We start from the raw sequence: 16,827 nt of genomic DNA, 5'->3' as shown, positions 1-16,827 counted from the left end.
TTTATGACTGTGTTGAGTCTTCGTTTCTGTGCGAGGGCTTTCTCTAGTTGCGGCAAGTGGGGACCACTCTTCATCGCGGTGCGCGGGCCTCTCACCATCGCGGCCTCTCTTGTTGCGGAGCACAGGCTCCAGACGCGCAGGCTCAGTAATTGTGGCTCACGGGCCCAGTTGCTCCGTGGCATGTGGGATTTTCCCAGACCAGGGCTCGAACCCGTGTCCCCTGCATTGGCAGGCAGATTCTCAACCACTGCGCCACCAGGGAAGCCCTGCTGGCCAGTCTTGATAAGCAACACTGCCTATGACTCAGCCCAGCAACGCCCTTCTGGACACAGGGTATTGACCTTGGCCATGCCTGGGGTACTTGGCATGCCAATGCAATTTCAGAAAGCTGAGAGTGCACGCTTCCAGCCCTGTTTCATCAAGCCTCTCATTCAAATTCCCACCAGCCTTTGCTCACATACCTTTTGCTATTTTGGGTGTCATTCATTCGTGGGATGGGAAGAGGCCCATGCTTAGGAACATGGGGTCCCAAGTGTTTCTATGGGCTCTACTGCTCTCTGCAATTGTGGGCACGTCCCTTTAGCGCCTCCACTTCTCGTGTTTCTCCTCTGTAAAATGGCCTGAGAATAGCTGCCCTCGATTGCCGGTGAGGTTTCAGAGTATTCGGGGTGACAGTGATGTAGAAACCAGTTGCGATATATCTCTTGCTTTATAAGCACCTGGCCCTGCAAGCAGTGAGGAGCAGAGAATACACAGGGAGGTGTGTTTGTTTTGGAGAATTTCACTTGCAGAAAATCCACAATTCCAAAAGAAATCTGTCAGAGGAAGAGACTTCTCTGCAGGACTCCTTCTCCTAGGCAGCTACCTCAAGAATCGACTTACACACTTTAATTAACACCCAGACGATTTGCGTTTCAGTGAGAAGCATTAGAATCCAGCCTAATGACAGGCACGCAGCGCTTGGCAGTATGTCACACGCTGGTGGTTTTTATGGGCCCCTTCTTGCTCTTATGTGTTCTTCATTGTAATGTGTGGTAAGCCTTTCTGGCATCGGCCCTGGCCCTATTTGATTTAAGGGACTTCTGATTTTATATCTGATCCTCAGGTGGTTCTGTGATTCTTTTTTTTTTTTTTTTAAGAGGGAGATGTCGAGGATGTTCTGACCACAGGTTTTTGATTTGGACCGTTCCTTTTTTTCTTTAAATTAATTAATTAATTAATTTATGGCTGCGTTGGGTCTTCGTTTCTGTGCGAGGGCTTTCTCTAGTTGTGGCGAGCGGGGGCCTCTCACTATCGCGGCCTCTCATTGCGGAGCACAGGCTCCAGACGCGCAGGCTCAGTAGTTGTGGCTCACGGGCCCAGCCACTCCGCGGCATGTGGGATCCTCCCAGACCAGGGCTCGAACCCGTGTCCCCTGCATTGGCAGGCAGATTCTTAACCACTGCGCCACCAGGGTAGCCCCTGTGATTCTTTTTTTAAGGCATTCTTTATCTTGTTCTACTCTCTTGTACTATTCTTGATTTCCAGATTTTAAAATAGGCCTTTTTTGAAAGACAATATATTTTTGAATTAGGAGCGAAGCCAGAGACCTGAGGATTTTCTGAGGAGGAAGACGTCCGTAAGCAAAGTCGTATCAGGGAAAGAGAGTGACATTAAGTGTCCAGAGACCTGGACTTGAATCCTGGCCACGCTTCTCAGTAATCCTCTCCCGACTCCTTGCGCCATGGTGGGGATAATAGCAATATTGGCAGTGGACTTTTACTGAGAACTTAGTAAATGTTAAAACGATTCCTTGGATAATCTCATTTCACGGTCATGCTGACTATTCCTGTTTTTGGAAATGGGGAATGTGAGACTCGGAGGGTAGGAGGTCATCGGGTAGGGAGTGATGGAAGCCAGATTTGAACACGTGCTGGTTGACTTAAGAGCACATGCACTTACGTACCAGGTGCCTTGCTGTCTACTGGGCCACACTATGCTAGGATCTTTATATACAATTCGACATCCCCGGGACTGCCATCCCCACAGGATGTCATCCAATGAGAAGATGCCAGTGATGGTTCATTGAAATGGTGCAGGTTTATTTCACCATTTTCCATACATCTTGTTTACCAAGATTTAGACAAATGTTCTACAGATACTCCTTTTCTCAAAGTGACCTTTGAAGAAAATGACACATATTTCAAAAAGAAAGCAAAATGGTACATCTCACCAAAAGGAAACATGAAAATCATCTGCCCTAACCCGGAGCATAAGTTTGATACCAGGCTGAACCCAAAATGTTTTAAATTCTTTAAATCTTCAGGAGAATTTGCAGATACTACATGCCATGCTAGGGGTTAATGATATAATCATGAGAGCCAGCATTTATTAACTACTTCTTCCTACTCGGTACTGACGGAAGCATTGTCCTCATGTTAACACATGTGCAACAGGCAGTCACTCGCAGTGGTAAAGTCGTGGGCTTGTGGTTTAGGGTGCCTGGCTCTGTCAGATGCTAGCTGTGTGACCTTGGGTAAGTTTCTCAACCACTCTGTTTCAGATTTCCCATCTATAAATGGGGATATTGCTGAACTTTTCCCCTAGTGGTGGTGTGAGCATTGTCTAAGTGGATACATGTGAGGGGCTGAAACGGTGCTTGGTATATAACGTCCACTCAAATGTTTGCTGCCACTGCTGCTTTTCCCTCAGCCCTCCTGTGAGCGAGGTCTTCTCACTCCCATCCTACACTCCCAAGTATAGACTGATGAAGAGTCAGGTCATAGGGCTAGGATGCAAACCTCCGACTGTGGTCATCCCAAGCCTTCCCTCTTCTATGTTGTTATTTCCTCTATAAGCTCTAAAGGAAATGCACATTCCTCTGGGAACTCAGCTTGACAGGAGTTTACACTCCAAGACCCAACCTACGTTCTCTCTGTGCACGTACCTAATTATGTCATTTTTAGGCTGGTAAGTAAAGTATCTTATTGAAATGTCTCAAGCTGTGTCTCTAGGTTATCATCAAACCAGCCAGAACTCTCTCCTTTATTCAGGATTCTGTCTGTGGGCAGGCGTCCACACTGGCCTTGTGGTGATAAGTTTGCTCATTAAAAGCAATCAGTAGCACTCCTCTTCCTCAAGACAGAGTGCTTACCTGAGGGGTTAGGGGCCTTCTTTCAGCTCTGTGATAACATCGTCCTGTGCTGGCTGGCTGAAATCTGTTGATACACCGTCTCTTGAGTTAGCATCTATGTTGGCGTAAGTGACGAGAAGAAACTGTCCGGGGGTCTGTCCTGGGCTGGTCAAAGACAGATGCCAGCACTTGTGTTCTTTCGGTCGTGGTACCCAGTTGGATACTGGAGTTATTGTACGGGTTCATTCTCCCTGGGCAGGGACTTGCTTCTGCAGGATCCCAGCATGCAATGCGAGAGCACCGGGATCCCCAGGAAGCCCCCGTCTTGCTGCTGCCAGCACGAAGTGTGCACGGCTCTGAGATGCCTCCCAAATCATGACAGTCATTAATAATGAACAGCTTCCTTTTATTGAGTGTTTGCTATGTGTGAGTTTATTTAACTAGTTCATGGAATCTTAACCCAACAATACTCTCAAGTAGGTTCCAGTATTATCCTGCCTATTTTAGGGAAGAGGAAGATGACATTCAGGGGAACTCACAGATGTGGTCAAGGACACCCAACTGAGTGTTGCCACCAGGACATATACCCAAACCTGTGTGATTGAACACGTGTTCTTCACCTCTGTGCTCATCAACCCCAAACTCCTCCTGCCTGAGTCACCCTCTCTGAGGTGTTGTGATAACACATTCCCAACTAGCCATGGAGAAACCGGTCCCGCTGGGCCAGGCCCACGGGGGATGTAGACAAACCTGCCTCACCTGGTTTCCCTGGTCCTTCCTGCCCTGGACCGTGAGCTGTTTTCCTTATGCTCCATCTTCTCCAGACACAGCTGAACTCCTTAATGACTCAGCTTGGCTTTCTCCGCGTAACCCTGTAGTCGCAGGAATATCACAGTAAGAAAGAATGAGGGCAGAGTTTCTGTCTCTCCAAGGCACCCTCAGCCTATTTCTTACCCTTTTGAACAGTTACCCTTCTAAGCTGTTCCAGCTTTTCTTTCCTTCTTTGTTCACTTTTCAGTCTGGTTTAAGAGCAAGCTGAATTTGATCGGATTATAAAGCATATTTTCAGTGCTGTGAGGTAACCCAGTAATTGGCATCTTAGCCTGATGACTGGGCTGTGAATTATGTTATTTACAAACGCAGACAGAATGGTGGGCTGCATCATGCCTGCCTGTCAAGCAAGGGTCATCCCTCGAAAGCAGTGCTCACTCAGCTGGGCTCTCACCGGGTGTAAATGCAGAAAGGAGTCGGGGAAATCTAGTTAAATCTTAGACACCGTGCCCTTTTACTGTCTATGTGATCTTGCACAGATTACTTATTGTCTGCAGTAGCATAACACTGCTTTCATTGTGTTCAACTCTGCATACATCTAGTATTAAGGTTTCTTACAGTGTCTCAGGCACTGTACTGACCACTCTATGTGTACCATTTCCCTTAATTCACCTACCAACCTAATGAGGTAAGCATTGCACTCATCGCTTTCAGATAAGGACACTCAAGTCGGTTAAGGTTAAGCACCTATTAAGTAAGTAGTGGAGGTGGGATTTGAACCAGTTCTTTCAAAGTAAAAATCTATACCCCCGACCAGAATCATGCACTGGCTGATGGTTCGATGTGAAATTCTTCCTTTTCTACCAAGAGATCACACACAAGTCTTTCCCTTGCATGCAGTCTGCTTTTGCAGCTCATGCTAAGGACGTTTTCCAGGTCTCACGGCACTGCTCCTTACCTGCCGATCTCCCGGTCAGTGACCCGAGCAGCTCCAACCCAAGCCTGGCCATTACTCATTACCCCTGCTGCTGCATTTGCTCTCCTCATCACAGAAAGGTACCTCATCGATAAGTGTAAATCTTTTTAGTTTCCTAACAATTGAGAGAGCTTCCAAACAAATGCTTGTGCTTACCTCTGAGAATACAACCATCCGTTTTCCCTCCCTCTGCATGGCAGAAGGACCACCAGATACCGCTACCTTTCCAGGACACTCACAGAGAAGCAGGGGTTGTACGCTGGCGAGTTGAATGGGCCACAGAGTCAGGGGCTGGGAGGGGACCCAGTAGGATGTACACCCATGAGTGCAAGGCTCCGCTCCTGTGTGTCACTGTTCCCCGATCCCTAGAGCAGTTCCGGGCACATGAGAGAGGCTCAAGCGTTTATTCCCTGGATCATTGTGTTAGCTTCAAAAAAAAGAAAGGTACATGTTTATTGCAGATTTTTCAGATACTTGTTTGTTTTGCTTAAGAAGAAACAAAGAAGGGAGAGGGTTAAATGTTGGGTATTGGAATCATTACATTTGGGAGCACATTTTCCTCTATCAGCTTCTCAGCATTTCTCTGCTCAGCTACTTTCTGAGTTAGTCTGGACTCTCTTTTTGGGGTGGAGTTCGTCATTTCCATCCCATCTAATAATGCCATTTCTCCTGCCATGGCTACACTGGGAGGTCCGTCGCACACACTCTACCTCTTTCCACCACAGGTGAAAGCCTTGCTGGGCAGCGACCATGTGAGTGTTCCTGGACCCCACTTCTTCCCCCTATCTCCTCCTTTCTTGAATTCCCCTTCAGGAAGAGTCCAGGATGATAAGATTTCCATTCATTGAGCGCTAACAATGTGCCAGGCTCAGCGCTAAACGCTTCCCTATACTACCTCATTTCACCATCACAAGACCTCCACCTCACTATTTTGCACTGAACAAAACCCTGCCACTGGCAAGGTGAAATGACCCGCCAGAGGTCACAGAGCTGGTGGGTGGTGAGCCCTGGCCTCCGTGCTGGGACGCTGGGCTCCCAACCTGAGCTCTCGCCAACGTGGGCTGCTCAGCAAACCTACCTCTGCCTTCAGCCCAGGTCTGCTAGGCGCCCTCCCGTGTGAGAGGGATGCTGGTCCTTCTGACCGCTCTCAAGCCAGATGCCCACCCACTGAAGGGTGCCACTTGCTAGAAGGGCAATCTCCCGTTGCTTTAGTGTCAGGAGCCTGGGATTGGGTTCCCTGTTTCTATCAGGGGACACAAAATCCCGTAAGGGACCCGAACCTTCATTCTTGGTGAGCATTCTGCTAAGGATGACCGAGGAGGGTCTGCTGTGTGGTCTGACTTAGAGAAAATGGCCTAGGAAAGGCTGCCGTTGGGTACAAGTCATGAGGCTGAAGGGAAGGCTGTTTGCCCAGCTTAGTGTGTGGAGAAGAAGGTCAGCGGGCAGCTCAGAAAGGGGGAGGAGTGTCCAGTGCTTTGGTTCTTCTTGAACGGCAACTTTCTCACCTGTGGCACGGCCAGGGGAAGCCTTCACTAAAGCTCACCAGACATCATTATTTCGATGGAACTTCAGTTTATTTAAAAGGGAACTACTGTAAGTGGAAAGTCAGTATTGCTCATCACAGAAGGTAACTGCGATTAAATACAGTGAATGCACAGCGCCATGAGTAAACTCTAGCCTTACACTGCCGTCCACTGAAAGCTCTGTCTCTGAGACCAGCTCTTGCTTTGTTTCAAAGGAAAGTTGCCTATTACCTGGCACCATTTCATGGGTGTGGAGTTTCAGTTTGGGATACTCTGGAGATGGACGGTGGTGATGGTTACACAACAATGTGAATGCACTTATATATATTTAACCATTAAAAAAAAATGAGGCAGCTCTTTATGTACAGTTAAGAAACAATGTTCAAGATGCATTAAGTGAAAAAAGCAAAGTGCTGAACAGTGTGACCTGAATGCTGCCATTTGTGGGGTTTTTTTTTTTTTTTTAAGGAATATGTATATACACATGCATCTAGGCTTGTGTATGCAATGATCCCTCTGGAAGGATGTCGATATTTGATTCTGTAGAGGGAACAGGCTTCTGGCAATTGGAAATAGGGAGGGAGGGTCATTGCTATTTAATTTGTGTTCCGTGTGCATGTATAACTCATTCTAATTGACAGCTTTTTAAACCCTTAAAAAGCTAAGCACCAATATGAAACCATCTCCTTAAAGCAGTGGTACACTGCTACACCTAGACACCAGCTGCTCCAAGTCAGGTCCCCTGACCAGTAGCGGTGACATCCCTGGGAGCTTGTAGCTTGTTAGAAATAGAGGATCTCAAGCCTACCCACACCCAGGGAACCCAAATCTGCATTTACCAAGGTCCCCAAGTGGCTCACAGGACATTAAAATGTAAGAAGTACTGCACAGGACTAACTAAATCAGAATCTCTGATGTGGGGTTTGAACCTGGGCGTTGATTAAGGCTCCCAGGTGACCCCACCAGGGCAGTTGATGTACCAACTACAGACTTAAGGTAATTGGTTCTATATCAACCCTTTCATTTTTCCCAGTCTTCTTACTCTATAATTCAGTTTATTCAATGTGGGCGCCATGTGCCCCTTGGAAATCATTGCGTGTCCCACACTTGGGAGCACCGGCCAGGATGACTATCTCAGATCACGTGCATATCACACAGGAACATACAATATTGACATTCACCTGAGCTTAGGGGGAAAGTGTTTCCCCTTCATATAAAATAGACCACAATTCTACACCAAGACACATAACGGTTACAGGCCTTTTTATCTAGGGATGGAGCATAATGTCAGGTCTTTTAAAACCAGACTTTGGAGTTTAAAAAATAGGGCTTTGAATTTGCCACTCTGAGCCCTATGTCAAATGGGCTTAATACCTGCCCCATAGAGCTGCCATATTTAAATAAGATGGTGCAGATGATGCTTGATCAATATTAGGTGATAATTACGTTTTTGTCCACTCCCCCTCCCCTCTCATCCTGGGCTCCTCTCACTGTCACTGTTCCCTTCACATTTGTTTATTCTGCCTTGAGCGTCTCACGTACAGATGACATTTCTCACATTGTAGTTGAAGCTGAGGAGCTCGAGTTCCACCTCCCCCTGTCTCTTGACAAACAGTAAAAACTCTACCGTCTCTCAGCAAATTATCTGACGCTTTTCTAAAATGCAACTGAAACCTCATTACATGCATGAACACCTTTCCATCAGCTCATTCCTAGCTCTAATATTAATATAATTGTTGCCGAGACATTGCACTTGGCCTCAGAGGCAGTCAGCAAGGCGTCATGGTTAGTAACCCGAGATGGCTGCAAAGGCAAAGAGTTAGTGGAAGCCGCTAGCATTTCTGTGTGGCCAGATGATGCTGGAGAGTGGCTTCCGAGCTTCTCTTCCGTTGCCAGATAGATGGGAGTTAGGAGAGGGATAGGGTGTCCAAGTCAGAATAGATGCCCTCCCCCTGCCCCCGGCACCCAAAGTCATCTTTTGAAAACATGAATCTGAATGTGCTTAAAACTGATGTTTAAAACCCTATGAGATTTAATTTGAAAATATCTGTGATTTTGTGACAAAGGCACATGCACTGCCAATAGTACTGTGGTTTGTTTAAAACTCAAAGAATGCTACATTGCAGTTAGTGATAAGTGAAAGTAAAGATACATTTTTTTCCAAAAAAATAAAACCCTATGGGAGCTTCTCACTACTTTGCAAATAAAGACCAACACTCTTAACAGGGTCTACAGAGTCTGGCTTCTAGATACTCCTCCCGGTCATCTCCCCAGCTCCCATTGGTCTAATTATTGGGCTGTCTTTTTCACCTGATTGAGTCCTTGTTTTGTGTGAGTCCCAATTCCCAGGCCGTAGACTAAGTCTGATTTTGTGCATATCATAGCCCTAGGGTCTAGCTTGTAGCAGATGCTCAATAAATAGTCATAGAAAAAATAAACACAGGCAAGGATGTCATACAAGGGCTTCCTGCCTAATCTGCCCCACTCTGCTTTGCAATGTTTCTCTGGGTAACACTGAAATGCTGCAAGTTGCCTATATAGACAGCAGGCTATGTTCTACCTTCTAGCTTTTGGTTAACTGGACCCCCTGCCTAAGATATCATTGTATTCCTCACTCACTTTGTGTAGGAAATCATACTCTTACACAAGAGTTTTTTCCTCCCATTAACTTCCTTTGACTCATCGGCCCTCTAGGCTATTATGGCCCTCCTTTTTGTCCCCATTATGCTACATATATAACCTCTCATTTCACATAACTCTGTTCCATGTTTGCATCTGCCTCTCTAACACCTTGAGAAAGAAGAAATGAGAAAATGTAAAGTGTGTGGCATAGCAGGTGATGAGTAAATAGGATGTATGTGTGTGAATATATGTATATGTAAATATGTCACTGATATCATGGTGGATAAAGAAGTATGTCTGGTAGCCTCAGTGCTTTTGCACTTCGTATTCCCTCCATCTGCTTATTCTTCCTGCCTCTCTTCCTAGTCATTTTACCTGCCCTGCAGACCTCAGTCCAGTTATATCACTGCCACAGGGAAGATTTCCCTGCCCTAACCCCTAGACTCAGTCAGACCCACTGCTATATGATCTAGCTCCTTACGTTTCCTTTATGAAGCTTACTACCAATTATAATTATAAACTTTATTATCTGATGTAAGTTTGCCTCCCTCTTTCTACTGGAAGCCTCATGAGGACTGTCTTTATCTTTGTTTTCCCGCAGCATCTAGCATCATGCCCAGTACCCTGTAGATGCTCTCTGGGATGGATAGCTGATCATCTGCAGCCCTTACTAGAACCCTGAGTGTGAAGACAGAAAGTAGGCAGATGAGGATGCCCTGCTTCCCTTCCTCAGTGTGGTCCTGGGGGGTGTTCCTCCACTGCCTATGCATAGACACCCCGCCCAGTCATGCAACATCACAGGGACTTGCTGGGAAGCACTGTGGCCACTGGTTCCCACCCTGCCCCATGGTGCTTCCCTCCCTGTTTAAATCAGGCCACAGCTCTCCTGCGAGCTTGTTCCTTGGAACACTCAGCCAGGTGCAGCGGCCAACTGCAGAGGCAACAGAGGGGCATGATGGCAAACCCAGAAGGGAAGGCAGGCAGCAGGGAGGACAGCAAAGTTGTCTTCTAAGTAGGTATGACATCCCAGACATGTTCTGTCTGGGAGAACGAGCCTCACCAGATTTTGGGGGCAGGTGGGGGAAGAGGTGTTCACTCCCTCCTCTACCGGCTGCCTCACTCAAAATGGACAAAGGGTGTGATGTGACTTGAGTATAAGGATCCTTTTAGGTGACCCCCTACCCCGTCCACTTGGAGCTGACCATTTTCCTGTCATTGACTTTCCTATTATTGCCAAACAGCTCCAAAGCTTTTCTTCCATTCGTCCTGTCCTAGAAAGCCTTTCGGTGACTGTCCCCAGCCAGCTGGAAGGTTAGAAGCATTCAAACATCCACGCAGCCCAGGGAGAGGCTTGGGAGGTGTGTACGGAGTGTATTTGTCCTTGACTGGTGCTAGCCCTTTGGCCGTGAGTTGGGATCAAACAGAAAGAGAACAGAGCCCTGGGATCAGGAGCCTGGGTCCACACCCAGCTACCCGCTCCCTGTGCCTCATTTTACACCCTGCAAAGCAGAAGGGCAGGACAAGATGAGTGATCTTCACATTCTCTCTTTGGAGCTGTAGAGCTCAGAGGAGATGATGTAGAGCCACCGCGGGGGACAAAGGAGAAGGACTTTGAGACACATTTCTCACACACCCCTACGTCTCACACAAAGGCACACACAATCACACACACTCACACGTGCATTCACGTTCTTTCTCTCTTCTCAGAAGCTCTCATCTGTTTCATGCACCAGCCTGCTGTAAAGGACAGATGACACCGTAGGTGATAAGAAAATAGGGTCCAGCTAAGTACGAAAAAGTTTGGAAGCCACTGAACCAGATGATCTCTGAACTCTTTCAGCCCTTTGAACCTTCAACTTTAACACTGGGAGGCACAGTCCTGTTCCAGGTGTCTGTTAGAAAGTAACAGAAGTGTAGTGGTTTAAGAGTATGGGCTCTGGAGCCAGACTGCCTGGGTTTGAATCTGGCTTCTGCCTCTTACTGTGTGTCCTTAGGAAAGTTACTTAACTTCTCTCTGCTGTTATTTTCCTCATCTCTAAAAGGGGTATAAAGGAGTACCTGCCGCAGAGTTTTTATGAGGATTCAAAGAGTTAAATATGCAAAATGTGTGGAATCATACTGAACATAAAAATGTATTCATAAATATTGGCAGTTACAATTTTATAGCTTAACATTACTAAACTAGTGGTTCTTAACGTATTGAGGGATGACGGATCCCTCCATAAAGAATCCATAAAGCTATGGATCCTTTCTTGGAAAACTAGATACCAAAACATCCTGTGCCTTCAATTGAGAGGGCAGTGAGCTCATTGTCCTCAGTTGAGCCCTGAGGCCCAAAACAGGCAAGGGCTTCACCCGAGAGCATGTAATGAAGTAGCAGTGGGGCAAGGCTGGAGCATAAGTTCCCAGGCCCCAGCCTGGTGTCTTTAGGGCGTGCACCCTTCCTCCCCAGTGTAGACATGTGAAGACGGTCATGTAGACTCGGATTCCAACCCGGCTCTTCCACCTGCTGGTTGTATGACTTTGGAAAGTTTCTGAATATCTCTGTGCTTCAGTTTGCTTTTCTGTACAATAGGGATACACTGTATATCACAGGTTGTTACAAATTGCTCACCTCTATGGGAGCACAGGGTAGGTGAGCTACCTGCTCCTACCCCGTTTCTATGGTAACAGAAGGGCTGTTCTGGGGAGTGAAGACTCCTCTCCACACAGATGGCGGGCTAAGGGAATGGGAAGGGTCTCATCTTCAACATCTGTGATGGTTCTAGGAAGTCAGCTGGTGCGCTTCAGGGAGAGTCCCAGGCCAAAATGTGGAGAGAGAAATGTCTCCTTATATCTTTTCCCTTTCCTGAGATATCCAGGAATTTGGTTCCTTCTAGAACACAACCTCCAAAAAACTTTCCCTTCCCACCCTAAGATGTTATTTCATCATACTTGAAAAAGCTTTTAAAGGCATAATTTAATATGTTTTGAAGAAGGTTCAGTGCTTGGTTCAAAAAGGGAGGCTGGCAGGAGAACCCAGGCCTCTTGGTGCTGAATTCAGGACCCTTCCTTTCTTGCAGGCACTGTGTTCTCACAGAACCCACCTCTGGGCCCCTAAACTGGTCTCCAGCTTGTGTCTGGGCACCAGACTCAACAGAATCCCATTCCAGGCTGTATGAAACACCTATGACTACTCCTGCTAGGGATGGTGGTCATCATGCTGTTTCTCAGAGACAGGCTCTTTGCCAGGTCTAAACCCTGGAAGGAGTCTTTTTCATGGTCCTTTGAAAAGGAGCATTGGGCAACTTCCATCCCATGTTAGAAACTTCTTTCCCTGACCAGTTGTATAATTTGTACCTGGGCATATAGTCATGGCTGCTTATAGCCTTGCTTTTTTCATCTAGTTCATGTTTATAAGTCTTAACTCCCTAGTTAAATTTGTAAAGTGTCCTTGAGAGTAGGGCTGTGTTGTATAACCTCTTTGCCTTTGGGTCCAGGTGAGTTCTGAACCTAGAAGAAAACTTAATTTAACAAAACTGCCTTTTTAAATCTAGCAAAGCAAAATACAAAAGCCTGCTTAATTTTCTTTCATAAATCAACAAATACAGACACATATAAACATTCCTCACATATATACATACATGTATATTTAAGTGGCACATAGCTTGCATTTTTTGGAGAAGTATTTTGATGACTCAACTGAACCTGTCAAACAGTGAACGATCAGGTAATTAACAGGTTCTGATAAATGATTGTTCATTAAATTTTATGATAAATGGAGCAGAGACTATCAATTTTTATATTAGAAAGAACCCAATATGTCTCTCAAATTGCTGCAAATCTCTCCAACAAGGTATACATTTATTTAAGCACTTTCCAGAGGGACCTAGTTTCAGGGATGGCAATTTGCTAAGAGATTGGACTGGATATTTCCACGGCAAATAATTCCGTTTACATTACACACAGGCCTAGTAATACGGCATGCCCTGAATAACTCATAACTATCAGTGTGAGGCTTCCGACCCTGTAAAAGGTGCAACAGCATAAAGGATACATAAAGGAGACAGAACATGCAGGTTCTTTACATTTCTCGAGTTTTGTTTTTTGGTTCTTTTTGTCTGTTTGTTTTTTGCCAGCTCTCCCTTCTTAGGAGCCTTTAGATGGGAGAAACGAAAGAAATGAGTTGCATAACCAAATTAGGATGGGAGATTTGGACCTAGAGGATTGAGGTGAAACACTAGGTAATACATGCAGCTTTCATTTTCCCGAAGCTAGTTTTATGAGGCTGCAGACGCAGGACAAACGCCTCTGGTGCCAACTCAGCCTCCATGATCCAACAGAGTTCTGAAGGTGGGGAGGAAATAAAAGGAGACAGAAGGGAAGCCCCCTAGCGTCCATTTTCTCCATCAGTCTTGGCTCCTTGGATTTCAGAAGGAGGAGGGCACCAGAGAGCAGCGAGTCCCATTGAGTTTTATAAAGTGGTTAAGAGTCCTGCCAAAATGTACAAAAAAACGTAGAGCTGGGGCTGGAAACATGTATCTCTTAATTCCCATTCCGGTGCTAGTTTCATAGAAAGATGAGGAAGAGATCTCTTACCTGTCTATCTACCTGGAGATCTATTAGGAGGAGTTCTTGTTGCTCTGTGTGTGTGTGTGTGTGTGTGTGTGTGTATGTGTGTGTGTGTGTGTTCTATATTAACTTGAGATATAATTGACATATATTAGTTTCAGGTGTACAACATGATTTGCTATCTGTATATATTGCAAGTTTATCACCACCAGAATAAGCTATGTATCACCATACATAGCTACAAAAATTTTTTTTCTTCTCGTAGCAACTTTCAAATACACAATACAGTATTACAAACTATAGTCACCACACTGTACAGTACCTCCCCGTGACTTATTTTAGAGCTGGAAATTTGTACTGTTTTGGCCACCTTCACCTATTCCCCTCATCCACCATCCACCCCTTCCTCTGGCAACCAGCAATCTGTTCTCTGGATCTATGAGCTTGGTTTTTTGTTTATTTAGATTCTACATATAAGTGAGCTCATATAGCATTTGTCTTTCTCTAGTCTGACTTATTTCAATTACCATAATGTCCTCAGGGTCCATCAATCCTTCTTTTTATGGCTAAATAGTATTCCATCTTTATATATGTGTGTGCGCATGTATATGTGTATATGTATGTAGATAGATAGACAGATAACCACATTTTCTTTACCCATTCATCCATAAATGGGCAGTTAGATTGCTTCTATGTCTTGGCTTTGTTGCCTTGTTTAAGGGAGCTAAATATTTCAATCAAATTGAATTCTGTCACAATCTGCAGCACCGCTATTATATGAAGGACTCAGATATTGTGTCATCAGCCATCTTGTCGTCTCGCCCCCAGTGAGCCAGTGGCCTCAACAGCCATCCCTTACCTGAAGTACTGCCTTTCTTAAGACCCATTTCTCACAGAAGCAGGGGAATGGACTTTCTGAATTATGCAAACCGTACTCTTGAAGATCACAGAGAGCACAGGGAAGTGTGGCAGGCCAGGTTAGATTGCCCCCCTTGAGCCATCCTGCCTGGTATTCTCAGGGTCTCAAGAGCTAGGGAAAGCATAATTATTTAATATCACGTAGGATCTTAAAAAATAATTACAAAGGACTGTCCTTATCCTACAGAGGTCCCATATTTCTTTGGGTAACTTATTCTTCACGTGAGAACTCGTGTTCAGTTGCTATGCCGAGCACACAGGCTCTGCCCTACCTGTTCCCAGCTCTGTCCAGTGCTCACTTAGTCTCTTTCAACACCAGTGGAAGTAATGTCTTTCCCTACCGGTGTGCAAAGCTCCTTGGCAGTGGCTACTTTTTCTTTGTCTTCCTCTTGGGTCTTTACGCATAGTATAATGTTTATTTAAATATCTGTCCACTAAAATAGATTAATAATCATGATGTTAACCCAAATGTCTTCACTCTCACTATTTGCCAGACATAGAGCTGAGGTCTCTACGTGCATCACATTTAGCAAGCAGGTCATTATTGTTTCACAGATGAAGTGGGAAAAATATTACCATATTTTTTGTGTCTAAAGAAACCAGGATGGGTCACATGGTCCCTGGAGGTGAATTTCATCCCTGAGAGTATAATTCTGTGAAAACTGCTCTCTCTGACCTCCTAAAGGGAAACATTTTTGAAGACTTAACTGTTTAATCAAATTCACAGGGCTATCCATGCATCAGACTCTCATGCACTTGGGGTAAAGTTTCAATGTATGTGAGCATGTGTACTCCTCTGTCATCCAAAATAATGTGTAAAGATTGGAAATGACCTTGAAAGGCATTTAGTTCAGCCTCCTACTTCCAGCCAGCTCTGTACTTCCGTACCGTGGCCACATTTGGTGAAGGGAAGCTTCAATCTTTCCTTGTAATTCATTTCAGCTCATCCTTTTCTCTCACTTTTTAGGTGAGTTGAAGCTCACGCTCTTCATTTTTAGTTCTCAGTCACTGTCTTAAAGCTGGGGTGTGAGGAGGTGGGGATGAGGGAGAATGTTTGTAGAATCGTTTAAAGGTTTTTAAGATGCAGCACAAAAGTTAGCTTTGAGTTGTATCTCCTTTGTCCTCCGAGCCTTGAAAAGGTATTAGGACCAGATAATGGTAGTCTTGGGTGTTAAGCCTGAAATGCAAAAGACACCAGAAGAAGCTTAAAAGTCGGCTTCTACCACTTTTGGGAAAGTTACTTCCTCATTTTTTAAATGTTTATAACGATATTTCCCTAATTCTAAGTTACACTCTTTTTTTTTGTCATGAATGTTTCTTAAGCAGATTCAGCCTTATAAATTGCAAACACATTCAATGTTGTGGTTTTCCCATTCCCCTGTAACAATCCCCCAAATTATTAAATTGATTATCTTACCACATACACACACACACACACACACACACACAAACACAAATCATCTTGTTCCTGAAATAGAATAATTCTTTTTTTTTTTAACATCCTTATTGGAGTATAATTGCTTTACAATGTTGTGTTAGTTTCTGCTGTATAACAAAGTGAATCAGCTATATGTATACATATATCCCTATATCCCCTCCCTCTTGAGTCTCCCTCCTACCCTCCCTATCCCACCCCTCTAGGTGGTCACAAAGCACCGAGCTGATCTCCCTGTGCTATGCGGCTGCTTCCCACTAGCTATCTATTTTACATTTGGTAGTGCATATATGTCAATGCCACTCTCTCACTTCATCCCAGCTTAACTTTCTCCCCTCCCTGTGTTCTCAAGTCCATTCTCTATGTCTGCGTCTTTATTCCTGTCCTGCACCTAGGTTCATCAGAACCATTGAAATAGAATAATTCTTAATTCACAGGGTAGTGAAGTCTGAGTGAGACTAAACTTGGTAGTACAGTTTTGAAAACTATAGAGACATATATAAACATTATTTTTTTACAATGAACAATATCAAATTTATGATCTCAAGATATTTAAGGTGAAAAATATTGAGCTTCAACTAAATATTCTTATAGAAAAACTTTTTATTCCTGTTTGTTTATTTGCTCTCACAGCTTATTTTTAAAGCAATTTTTATTTTATATTGGAGTATATAGTTGATCTACAATGTTGTGTTAGCTTCAGGTGTACATCAAAGTGATTCAGTTATACATATAGCTATTCTTTTTCAGATTCTTTTCCCATATATAGGTTATAACAGAATGTTGAGTAGAGTTCCCTATGCTATACAATAGGTCCTTGTTGATTATCTGTTTTTTATATAGTAGTGTGTATATGTTAATCCCAAACTCCTAATTTATCCCTTCCCCCCACCTTTCCCCTTTGGTAACCATAAATTTG

This window comes from Balaenoptera acutorostrata, chromosome 2, assembly GCF_949987535.1.
Source record: "Balaenoptera acutorostrata chromosome 2, mBalAcu1.1, whole genome shotgun sequence".
Classification (NCBI taxonomy): Eukaryota; Metazoa; Chordata; class Mammalia; order Artiodactyla; family Balaenopteridae; genus Balaenoptera; species Balaenoptera acutorostrata.
Note: the sequence above shows the minus strand (reverse complement) of the source record.